We start from the raw sequence: 13,337 nt of genomic DNA, 5'->3' as shown, positions 1-13,337 counted from the left end.
CATCTTGCAAAATTTTACAGCAAATAAAAAAAGAACAATGTACACTAGAGAAAAACCTTCACTTCAGTTTATTTTCACTGTTTATTTTGGAATTACTAGAGATCAAACTGTGCCAGAAACTGGACTGTCTTGTCCGTAAAACAAAGATGTACAATGAAATCTTGCCACAAATTAACACAAGCCAAATGCTTTTTATTTTATAGGTTTGAAAAAAAAAAAAAAGGGAAAAACAACAAACACACAAACTGGATCACGTCCCCTTGCTTATGTGATCAACAAAGCATGTAGATGTCAAGTTCACATTTGCCATTTATCTATTGGAGACGTCACCAGCAGTCTGTACAGGAATCTCCAATAGATGTGTAGGTCTGAACATCCTATTCAGCGATAAGAGTCTTTGAAACAATTTTCAGCGAGAAATTACATGTGGAGCTGAACGGGTGGGTTGCAGCACCAAAGGAGAACAAATCGCCATCTACGCCACACACAAGCAAGCAAAAACTCCACAAGTGATATTACAATTTAAAGAAAGAAAATCCAACTATATAGTTCTAGAGAAATGGCCTGAAACCATTTGAATAATAAATACTAACCTGAAGTCACTGCGGTCAGTGTCCGTGCCCTCAGACACAGCTTGCATGATCACCCCAGAATGTCTAGCGAGTAGCATTCAGCATTGTGAGAGTAAAGGTACAGACTGAAGTCTTTATGTTAGATATCTGTTTAGAAATGTTATACTGTAAGTGTGTGAGGTCAAATTTTGAAGATCGATGCACATTAAACCAGTGTCCCACTGAGTGTTTAAAAAGTGCCCTTGTCCTGCAATGTAAGTTATCTAGAGCAGAAAGCGCCCCCAATCTTATACCAACAGGTCACTTTACTTCCTGTCTGCTGGTGGAGAGAACAGACATCAGTTCAGACAGACGAGCAAACATGGTGGAGGCGCTGCTCAAATCAAAGGTGTTGCAAGGGTTGTATGTTTACAAAACATAAGTATATTATAACACATCAATGGAGATATTCCTGTTCGCACCATGTAACTGGTGTTTGAATGAACAGAGAAAATGAACCAATAGGTGTGCCAAGTATTTCGGTGTTCAGTGTACTAACCAAGCTTTTTCCTGCGTGCGTCTACAAATGTAATCATCTGGAGAAATAGTAGTAGAGAAAATGGAACAGGCAATAGAAAGCAAACTGCACTCAGACACAAACAAGCGGTAATAGAACCAATTACAAAAGTGAGTATGCAAAGTCGGACACGTCTGCACAGGATTTACAACTATACAAATAAACCCATACAATAGGACCCTGCCTGCCATTTTTGAAGTGAAGGAAGGAGGATATACACAGTTTTGGACAGCAGAACATTTTTGTTTTATTTAGTTCGTTTGGTTTTTTCCTTTTTTTTTTTTTTTTTCCCTTTCTTGCTTCTAACAAACACAAAAATAAAACCATCTATATGTGCTGCAATATCTCAGTTTAAATCATCTTTATGAAATACTAATTTTGCCTGTATTGGAATCTTATTGAAATTTGCAGCCAATCTACAGATATTGTAAGACAAAGGAGGGACTAATTTGTCTTACTCGCAAGCCTGAGGTTGACAAAATGCGAAACTCCCAGTCAACTTTTGTTCCAACGCTGAAGCCATCACAAGTAACTGCATTGGGATTCAGGCATCATCTCACACATCGCAAGATGTGATTTATGGACGTTCCTCCGTGATGTGCCTTGCGCATGCAGGAATACAGTATGGACTCGGCTCCTGGAAAATCAAGTTCCAGGAGCCGATGAAGGTCTAAAAATAAAAAAAAATAATAATAAAAAAAAGACTTTGCAGGTTTGCAAATGTGACCTCTCTGGTCAAAGACCCTCGAAAATGACAGTTCCACTTTAATTAAAGCATAAGCAAATTTTAAACTTCTAATGCTAAAACACCAGCTTAGGAGTATGGGTTCTGCTGTGAGCGTGTGGCATTGTCAAACAACATAGCTGTGTGTATGCCACAGGCAGGCTTTATGTGCAGAAAAAGTTTTAATGTCCTTGAAGCAGATCTGGCCATTCACAAACTTTGCAGTCATCCCACAAACATAAGATTAAAATCTCATAATTGTACAAAATAAATAGCTTATGAACAAGAAACCTATTACAAAACTTAAAGGTACACTATAGGGTCAGTTAAAAACACTATTTATATATCCAGCTCCACTTGCCCCACTTAAAGAAGTAGACAACTGACTTTTATTCCAGTGCTGCACTGGTCCGCGTAGCGCAGGCTCCACCTTCAAACCGTCTCCTTGGCAGAGATCATCAGAATGGATGATTTCAGCCAATTCAATACTTTCAAATAGGAAAGCATTGGAAGGCTATTGCACATGCACAGCAAAACGCTGCGCTAGCCAATCAGTATCTCCTCATGGAGATGCATTGACTCAATGTATAGCTATGTGGAAAGTTCAGCACCTCCATACTGACCCAGGAAGCACTTCTAGTGGCTGCCTGAGTGACTGCCATGGAAGTGCCCGCAGGGGGTAATGTAAACACTGTCTTTTCTCTGAAAAGGATTACTATAGTGCTAGGATTACAAAGCTCGAACAGTTTAATTCCAAAGTGACCTATAGCGCCAATCTCAGCTCCCTGGCAGGCAGCATCCTGGTTTTGAAATTTTACTCTCAGGAACCATGCAGTGCCAAGCTCTCAGCTTATCAGTGACTGCCCATTCACAAAACTTGCTTGGAAAGAAACTTACCTTTTCCACCTGGGGGAGCGGTGCTTGAGGTAACTTTTGCATCAAACCTTTCGAGAAGGTACTATTACCTTGAGGTAACTTTTGCATCAAACCTTTCGAGAAGGTACTATTACCTTGAGGTAACTTTTGCATCAAACCTTTCGAGAAGGTACTATTACCTTGAGGTAACTTTTGCATCAAACCTTTCGAGAAGGTACTATTACCTTGAGGTAACTTTTGCATCAAACCTTTCGAGAAGGTACTATTACCTTGAGGTAACTTTTGCATCAAACCTTTCGAGAAGGTACTATTACCTTGAGGTAACTTTTGCATCAAACCTTTCGAGAAGGTACTATTACCTTGAGGTAACTTTTGCATCAAACCTTTCGAGAAGGTACTATTACCTTGAGGTAACTTTTGCATCAAACCTTTCAAGAAGGTACTCTTACCTTGAGATAGGGAAGGATTCCAACTACATTTAAAACTATAGACCCATTTAATTTATTAAAGGACCACTATAGGCACCCAGACCACTTCAGCTTAATGAAGTGGTCTGGGTGCCAGGTCCATCGAGGGTTAACCCTTTTTTCTATAAACATAGCTGTCTCACTGACAGCCGCTAGAGGCGCTTGCGTGCTTCTCACTGTGAAAAATCACAGTGAGAAGACGCCAGCGTCCATAGGAAAGCATTGTAAATGCTTTCCTATGAGACTGGCTGAATGCGTGCGCGGCTCTTGCCGCGCATGCGCATTCAGCCGAAGAGGAGGAGGAGAGCTCCCCGCCCGGCGCTGGAGAAAGAGGTAAGTTTAACCCCTTCCTCTCAAACCAAACCGGCGGGAGGGTGCACCCACAGGGCACTAGTGCCAGGAAAACAAGTGGTTTCCTGGCACTATAGTGGTCCTTTAACCTAAACATTAAAATATTTTCAAAAATAGATGCACAAAATTGTAATACCGGATTTGATACATCCAGATCAATCTTGGTTTAATTAGCGGCAGATCCGGGGAGAATAAGGTTTGCAAGATCCTTAATCTTATTTCTGACACTCAACAATCAGTAAATCCCCTGGTTTGTATTGTCTTGGATGCAGAGAAGGCCTTTGATAGGCTCAGCTAGGAATATCTACGTGAAACATTAGAGGACTTCGGACGGCAGGGATTTTTTTTTTTTTTAAAAGACCTCTCAATGGCAGTGTATGCTACACCTCAAGCTAAAGTAAAGAGTCTCTATCTAAATTCTTTATTTTGTTTACTATAAATAACCACACAAGACAGGGTTGTCCTCTTGCTCCGTTGCTACATGCAATGACAATTGAAACTTTGGCAGCTTTTTGATAAGTAGGAAGTTAAAGGTATACTTGTAAAGAAACAGGATCCACACTTTACATGTGGCTGATATTCTGCTCACATTAACTTCTCAAGTTAGCTCAATTCCAACAGTCTTGTCGCTTATCCGCAAATTTATCGTATATTTGTTACAGTCTCGTCATTTAGACCGGTCAAATAAAATTGACTATTCAGGCAACAAAATATAATTAGATTTATATCAAACCATGAAAAGTTATTACTTTTAGATTAATCAAAAAAATTCTACTCCAGTCATAAACCCAGGACATACTTGAAAATGAGAGAAACATCAATGTATCTGCCCTGGTAAAATATTTTATAAATAAATAAGGTCCTAAAAAAAACTATTAAAAAGTTCAGAAAAATCCTCATTAAAATTATATTACCCCCACCCCTCTCAAAGTCATTCATTTTTATATACACAAGATATTAGTACCCCTGATCCACACTCTGGACAATTTCTATATTGACCAAACTACTATTCCTTTTTGTAAACGTCAAGAGAATGTTAGCAGTATACTTGAAAGATGTGGTTGGATTCATGTGTTAGGATTAGAAAGGCTTTCCACTGTTTAAACCTTTATGTAAAGAATGACATCGATGGCGTATGGTCCCCTCTTGGCTGAGCAAGTTCGCTCACGTCTCTGCTAATTTATTCTGGAGATGCCCCAGATCAATATGCAGTATGTCTCACATATGGCAGTGCTGAACGATTTTAAGCAGATGAACTCAAAATGTATAAATACCATCTTTAAAGTAGAGTTCACACTTCTGCCCTAAACCTTTATTCTTCACTTTGATCTAGCAGTTACAGGGAAAAGTCAAGTTCCTTTACTTCTTAATATACTAGCAGCTGTTAAAACTTGTATCGCAAGACATTGGAAGAGCAGTGAGATACCATGTGAGTCGGAAATACCGTAATCAAATTTCATATCAATTTCAAATGGAAATGTTAACATATCATACGATTTTGGATCCCTGGTCACACTACTTGGCCTGTCTGACATATTTTTAATCACAGAGAAGCCAAGAGCTGATCAATTGCTCCGAAAGGAATGTTTGTATTTTTGTGAATATGTTTTACAATTGAACTGTTTGATCTGTTTATATTTGAATGCGTTCGTTTCCTTACTTTGACAATTGTTTTGTACTATTCTTCTCTTAATCTGGTTGAATTATTGTCATTGAATCTTACATTTTATGTATTATATGTAGTATGTTAATACTTATAACCAATATTAAAAAAAAAAAATTCCACAAAAGGCAAACTGCAGACATAACGGACAGAGGAGAACAAAATGGCAGCACCAAGGTATTGAGATTCAGCACAAGGATGGAAAATAATAAAAATAAAGATTGGCAAGTGTTTCCCAACCATACAGGGTTCCTTTAAATTCAGAATTAAAAGCTAGGTGTGAGGCATGGCAAAAATCACTAAGTATTTGGGGGAAAAGAAAGAAAGAAAAACCTTAGATAGTATGCATGTTATTTCCTTTGTTACCAGAAGATAAAGTTTTAAATATAAAGATTGGCAAGTGGCAAAAAAGGACAAGTACAACCATTAAGATGCAAAGGGTATAGGGAAATGAAACCAACAAGAAAAAAAAAATTAAAATAAAAAAAACAAAACAACACAACAGAGCCAGTTTCAACAATAGAACATCAAGTGTGGAAGAGTGTATTCCCTACTAGTCTCACCCAGGGTAGAGAGCAGTAATGGGTCAAGAATGTATCACCTGTTCATGTAAGATACACAAATCAATGGGTTTGTCAGATGTAATGACTCTGCCCTAGGTTTAGGAGTGTACATTACCTTCCCAACATTGCCCTAAGCTTAGGTGTGATACCTCCATATGGACCCACCTTTGTGAATGAAACAAATGGATTTTTGCCGTAAACACTTTTTCTCTGAGAAAAGGCAGTGTTTATATTACAGCCTAGGGATACCTCCACTGGCCACTCCTCAGATGGCTACTAAAGGCGCTTCCTGGGGCAGCACTGCCATTTATAGTGTCTCCACCCTCTGCATGGAGACAATGAACTTTCCTCATAGAGATGCATTGATTCAAGCCAATCCTATGGGAAAGCATTGTGATTGGCTCAGAGAACCACTTCTGATGAGGTCAACCAAGCAGGGACAGAGGCAGCAGCTGCAGATTTGAACAAAAGTAAGATTTTACCATATTTAGAGAGGGTAAGGAAAGTGCAGGGGGGCTGGATGGTGATTTTAACATTATAGGGTCATTAATACATGTTTGTGTTCCCAACCATACAGGGTTCCTTTAAATTCAGAATGAAAAGCTAGGTGTGAGGCATGGCAAAAAAGAAAGAAAGAAAAACCTTAGCAGATAGTATGCATGTTATTTCCTTTGTTACCAGAAGATAAAGTTTTATAAAACAACTGGTTCCATTACGCTGAAATTAGCAACACGTTAAAAGGAACGAGCCAAGCTGGCCCTGTACTCCATTGTTCAGGACAGCCAGCAGCAGCTCCATATGGCATAACCACTCAAGCATGCTGTGGTGTAGTGTCGTATAAATATAAATTTCACAATGCATTTTCAAATTCTGCAAATATAAATGCTTGTGACTGCTAGACATAATACAACAAGATAAAGATCAAACTCAGTATCCGCTTCCTCTCAAATTCTCCATAATTAAGTTAGTGTCGAACAACTTAGGTCAACAAACTGAATAGAGGTAAATTCATATGAAGTCAATGTTCATATAAGATTGAAAAACAGGCGAGGTCATGAGAAATTAGTACTTATTAAAAAAAAAAAAAAATTATGCTACAACAGGGAAACTTACAAATGGAATCTTACACTGTTGGCAGTGGTTAGATAGCCATCAACACACATTTACTTCTTATTTGGCAATGTAACACATCTATAGTGCCAACTGTGATACACAATAATTGTTCTTCTTCCACTTTGACAACGTTAGGATGTTTCAGTATGTCCTAACTATAGTGAGCTCTAACAGTTCTAGGGCATTCTGACACATCTTGCCGTTTTGCTGTAATCTAGCTACAACCTTCAGAATCCATTGTTGTGCCCATAACACACTGCTTTATAGTGTGTGCTCAGTTTTAGAGAGCACCAGAATTGGCTGATTCACATCCTAAATTAAAAGGCACTAGAGGGCAATTTATGGATTCCTCTCGTTCAGTTGGAGGAGCTGTGGGCAGGTGTACAGAATGGATATCATTCAGCAGCTCCCAAATAATCATTTAACCACAATAATTCATTATAAAACACATCTACCAGTATTGCTTCTCAAATATTCCTCTGCCGTACATACACATGGCTCGTATTTAAGTGGTTACTTTAACCCTTTGGAGCAAGGGGACCTTTTTGGTGCAAAATTTACTATTGGGCACTATGGAGGATGCCCCCCCCGCTCCGATCGCTCTAAAATCTTTAAGAAATACTAATATCTCTGTATGCGCAGTGTTTCAAGCACAAACACGATCTTACCACAATGACCACTTCAAATCACTGAAGTGGTTATGGTGGTTGAGGCAAAAGTATAGTTTTTATGCAACTATACTTTTACAACCCAGCTGCCAAGGCAGTCCTCCAGTGTCAAAAATAGAGCAAATACATCCAAGTAATATAGAGTTATGTGCTCGAGGTACAGCTGAACAAAAAATATACATATGTGTGGATCTTTTATTTTCAGCAGAGTGTCCGGTTTACTGGTATTTATGCATAACCAATTTCCTGGAATTCCCAATAATTTTACCGGTGAGTGTGGCAATGCGATAAAAGACGAACTGTGCATCTGATGGGTTGTGTTACCTCTAATCATGCTCAAACCAGTGGATGCACAGTTCAAATCCAGATCTGTACCATGCACCGGGTTTGTCTTATCGATACTCGATAAGCTCCTCTTTCTTATCATGTTTAAAGGTAAGCCATTGCCACGCAAAGTGATTTTGGATACTTTGACCTGCAGAATCTGCCACATTACACGATACAAAGGAATGCAGCAGCAGTATGTTGACATGTGTAAAACATATTGGCATACTAGTCACCAATTGGGCAGTATTTCAGGTGTAGTGATCGTGTAATGTACCTTCTTTTCGCTTTTATGTTTCCTTGTTGAAAGCAACAGGTAAGCACTACAAATTTGAAGGCACGAGAGCCTAGCAGCCCTATAAAATTTTAGTGTTCAGGCACCTCCACAGATTACATAGAGACACGTGATGTATAAAAAGACTTGCAGTCAGCCACTAAAGTGAGCATTTTCAAGCATTCAAAGTAAATTCGAAATTTAAAGTAACACTAGTCACCAGAACAACTACAGTTGGGGTAAAAACCTGAGAGATATTTTAGCACCCAGTCATCTCTCGACTACCTCTCCTTCAGGTTATTTCCAAAAATACTTACCAATGGGTACGTTCCAATGTGGTCATTGTAGTGCGCGCCCGTTTATCAGTAGACAATCTAAGAGGGCCTCTGACAGTAATGATTTGAAGCATTTCAAACCTCGTTCCGTTTTCAACTGCAATACAACAGGAGTAGTCTATTTATTGTCTTGCTCCTTTGGCCTAAAATATGTAGGCAAGACTTTTCGCCATTTTAGGCTAAGGATACGAGAACATGTTAACTCTGTCAAAAGACATATGGAAACGCCTGTTTCAAGGCATTTACATCTACATCACAACCATTCCTCGGCAGGTATTCGGTTCATGGGTCTGGAACACGTACCACAACCACCTAGGAAAGGGAATTGGGACCTGGATTTATCATCTCAAAACGCTGTCTCCACTGGGGCTGAATGAAGGGTTTTCATACTGCCCATTTATTTAATGTACTGCTATAATTCTGATAAGAAATGGTATCTCGAGTTAAGCCTGTATATATGTATATATTTCTTTATTAATTTCTATTAGTTTCCCGGTGTCAATATGTCCATCATGCAGCGATGGTGGTATACCCACTTTACTTGTGTGCTTATTATATATCCCTGTTTAGATCCAAGAGTTTAGGTTGTTGATTTTATGTCTGTATGTATACATTGTTAACAGGCAAATAGGTCACCCTATATACGGATACATTTATAGTGGTAACAGAATGTTCTATTTGCTTGTTCTTACAAATATTTGCCCATATAGCCATTTCACTCATTACTTATTAGTTACAACTTATATGAGTTGTTCCTTTAATCGTACTACAGTGTATTGTTAGGCAATGGATACAGTCATTTGGGCATCGTAAGAGTTAATCCACCCACACTTGATCTGTGCGATACATCGTTTGGGCATTCTAAGGGTTAATCCCCCTGCGCTTGATTGTGTTCGTTTTTTTCCGGCCACCTATGACGCGGTAATGTGGGTTGGTATTGTGGTGAGTTACACCACGCCCCCACAGCCCCATTCGCGGGATGACCGGGATGGTTTGAGCACAAGGATTGGCAGGCACACAGGTGATTGCAATAAGTTTTGAATAAGTTCTGGATATAAATTTACCGCCGGGACAGCTTCTCCTCTCTGTTGATACCCCTGAGGACGGCATGCGGTCACGCCGAAACGCGCGTCGGGTTTAGCCTTGTTTTAAAGCACTTTGCTTTGAGCACTTCTGCACTTATGTTTCTTTAGCGTATTTTTGTAACTGGGGCTTCAGATGTTTAGACAGTTTTCAGATTAGAACACCCACGAAGGTGTTACATAGGAGATAGGGGGTTAGCACAGTGAGAAGGTATCTGTTGGGAGTATGCTTTTCTCCCTCTCCTTGATTTCTCCTACCGTGTTTCTCCGAAAATAAGACCGGGTCTTATATTAATTTTAGTCACAAAAAACACACTAGGGCTTATTTTCAGGGTAGGGCTTAGAGCCAGTCTGTCAGCCGGTGTCCGCGCTGTGTAACCCCCCCAGAGACCCTCACCTCCCTCCCTGTAATACTCTCCCCCCCCTCCCTCCCTGTAATACTCTCCCCCCTCCCCCCCTCCCATACTCTCCCCCCTCCCTCCCTCCCATACTCTCCCCCCTCCCTCCCTCCCTCCCTCCCATACTCTCCCCCCTCCCTCCCTCCCCCCCTCCCCCCCTCCCATACTCTCCCCCCTCCCTCCCTCCCTCCCTCCCACACTCTCCCCCCTCCCTCCCTCCCTCCCCCCTCCCTCCCATACTCTCCCCCCTCCCTCCAATACTCTCCCCCCTTCCCTCCCTCCCTCCCATACTCTCCCCCCTCCCTCCCATACTCTCCCCCCTCCCTCCCTCCCTCCCACACTCTCCCCCCTCCCTCCCTCCCCCCCTCCCTCCCACACTCTCCCCCCTCCCTCCAATACTCTCCCCCCTCCCTCCCTCCCTCCCTCCAATACTCTCCCCCCTCCCTCCAATACTCTCCCTCCCTCCCTCCCTCCCTCCCTCCAATACTCTCCCCCCTCCCTCCCTCCCTCCCTCCCTCCAATACTCTCCCCCCTCCAATACTCTCCCCCCTCCCTCCCTCCCTCCCTCCAATACTCTCCCCCCTCCCTCCCTCCCTCCCTCCCTCCAATACTCTCCCCCCTCCCTCCCTCCCTCCCTCCAATACTCTCCCCCCTCCCTCCCTCCAATACTCTCCCCCCTCCCTCCCTCCCTCCCTCCCTCCAATACTCTCCCCCCTCCCTCCCTCCCTCCCTCCCTCCCTCCAATACTCTCCCCCCTCCCTCCCTCCCTCCCTCCCTCCAATACTCTCCCCCCTCCCTCCCTCCAATACTCTCCCCCCTCCCCCCCTCCCTCCAATACTCTCCCCCCTCCCCCCCTCCCTCCCTCCCTCCCTCCAATACTCTCCCCCCTCCCCCCCTCCCTCCCTCCCTCCCTCCAATACTCTCCCCCCTCCCCCCCTCCCTCCCTCCCTCCCTCCAATACTCTCCCCCCTCCCTCCCTCCCTCCCTCCCTCCCTCCCTCCAATACTCTCCCCCCTCCCTCCCTCCCTCCCTCCCTCCCTCCCTCCCTCCCTCCCTCCCTCCCTCCCTCCCTCCCTCCCTCCCTCCAATACTCTCCCCCCTCCCTCCCTCCCTCCCTCCCTCCCTCCCTCCAATACTCTCCCCCCTCCCTCCCTCCCTCCCTCCCTCCAATACTCTCCCCCCTCCCTCCCTCCCTCCAATACTCTCCCCCCTCCCTCCCTCCCTCCCTCCCTCCCTCCAATACTCTCCCCCCTCCCTCCCTCCCTCCCTCCAATACTCTCCCCCCTCCCTCCCTCCCTCCCTCCAATACTCTCCCCCCTCCCTCCCTCCCTCCCTCCAATACTCTCCCCCCTCCCTCCCTCCCTCCAATACTCTCCCCCCTCCCTCCCTCCCTCCCTCCAATACTCTCCCCCCTCCCTCCCTCCCTCCAATACTCTCCCCCCTCCCTCCCTCCAATACTCTCCCCCCTCCCTCCCTCCAATACTCTCCCCCCTCCCTCCCTCCAATACTCTCCCCCCTCCCTCCCTCCAATACTCTCCCCCCTCCCTCCCTCCAATACTCTCCCCCCTCCCTCCCTCCAATACTCTCCCCCCTCCCTCCCTCCAATACTCTCCCCCCTCCCTCCCTCCAATACTCTCCCCCCTCCCTCCCTCCAATACTCTCCCCCCTCCCTCCCTCCAATACTCTCCCCCCTCCCTCCCTCCAATACTCTCCCCCCTCCCTCCCTCCAATACTCTCCCCCCTCCCTCCCTCCCTCCCTCCCTCCCTCCAATACTCTCCCCCCTCCCTCCCTCCAATACTCTCCCCCCTCCCTCCCTCCAATACTCTCCCCCCTCCCTCCCTCCCTCCCTCCCTCCCTCCAATACTCTCCCCCCTCCCTCCCTCCAATACTCTCCCCCCTCCCTCCCTCCCTCCCTCCAATACTCTCCCCCCTCCCTCCCTCCAATACTCTCCCCCCTCCCTCCCTCCAATACTCTCCCCCCTCCCTCCCTCCCTCCAATACTCTCCCCCCTCCCTCCCTCCCTCCAATACTCTCCCCCCTCCCTCCCTCCCTCCAATACTCTCCCCCCTCCCTCCCTCCCTCCAATACTCTCCCCCCTCCCTCCCTCCCTCCAATACTCTCCCCCCTCCCTCCCTCCAATACTCTCCCCCCTCCCTCCCTCCAATACTCTCCCCCCTCCCTCCCTCCAATACTCTCCCCCCTCCCTCCCTCCAATACTCTCCCCCCTCCCTCCCTCCAATACTCTCCCCCCTCCCTCCCTCCAATACTCTCCCCCCTCCCTCCCTCCAATACTCTCCCCCCTCCCTCCCTCCAATACTCTCCCCCCTCCCTCCCTCCAATACTGTAATATCCCCCCTCCCTGTAATACTCCCCCCTCCCTCCCTGTAATACTGTAATATTCCCCCCCTCCCTGTAATACTCCCCCCCCCCCCTATAATACTGTAATATTCCCCCCCCTCCCTGTAATACTGTAATATCCCCCCCTCCCTGTAATACTCCCCCCCCCCCTCCAATCTTCTCCTCACCTCCCCTGTAGCGTGGCCGAGCTCCTCTCCGGTCTGTGACCCGGCCGGACTGACAGGAAGTGCACACTCAGTGTGCACTTCCTGTCAGTCCGGGCGGGTCGCGGACCGGAGAGGAGCTCGACCACGCTACAGGGAAGGGGAGGTGAGGCAGTGCGGCAGCCGTCTGAGCGCTCTCTATAGAGCGCTCAGGCGGCTGAGGCATTTAAAGGGCCGGCGGCTGCCGGCCCTGCCTAGGTCTTATTTTCGGGGTAGGGCTTATATTGCAGCCCACCCCGAAAATTCAGCTAGGGCTTATTTTCGGGTTAGGGGGTAATTTCGGGGAAACACGGTACTGCCTCTGTACCCTGAGCAATGTATGGTGGTACATACTGTCTCCCCTCCCCCCTCTTTTTCCTGTGAGGGCTTTTTTGCTATTGGGCTTATGACGAGCCGTTTTTCTACCATACATGTTCCTCCTTATATGATTCTGTCTATCACTGCTTTTCCCAGGATTTTGTAAATAGATTTCAATTAAGTTTTGTTATTTTGGCTACTATACTACTGCTGAGATTAGACTGGGTTTTTACCCTTTTGGCTGTCTTTGTGTAAGATATCCTTTTTGGGTTTTTCCTTCTTTATTTACCTTCTTACTTCGCTTTTATGTTTCCTTGTCGAAAGCAACAGGTAAGCACTACAAATTTGAATGCACGAGAGCCTAGCAGCCCTTTAAAATGTTAGTGTTCAGGCACCTTCACAGATTACATTGACACACGTGATGTATAAAAAGACTTCCAGAACAACTACAGTTGAATAGAGTGGTTCTGGTGTACAGCATGTCCCTGCAGTCTTAGCACTGGAATCGCTGC

General features: G+C 45.0%; 2 protein-coding genes across 10 annotated transcripts in view; one reads left to right on the top strand and one right to left on the bottom strand.

Annotated features, from left to right (window-relative positions):
* CCDC81 (coiled-coil domain containing 81) overlaps positions 1 to 13,337 on the top strand; it is a 367,311-nt gene that overhangs the window by 82,449 nt on the left and 271,525 nt on the right. The window lies entirely within an intron of this gene.
* Positions 1 to 13,337, bottom strand: part of PICALM (phosphatidylinositol binding clathrin assembly protein) — a 107,214-nt gene that overhangs the window by 65,722 nt on the left and 28,155 nt on the right. The window lies entirely within an intron of this gene.

Source organism: Pelobates fuscus, chromosome 1 (assembly GCF_036172605.1).
Source record: "Pelobates fuscus isolate aPelFus1 chromosome 1, aPelFus1.pri, whole genome shotgun sequence".
Taxonomy (NCBI): Eukaryota; Metazoa; Chordata; class Amphibia; order Anura; family Pelobatidae; genus Pelobates; species Pelobates fuscus.
Note: the sequence above shows the minus strand (reverse complement) of the source record. Positions and strands in the feature narration are given on the sequence as shown.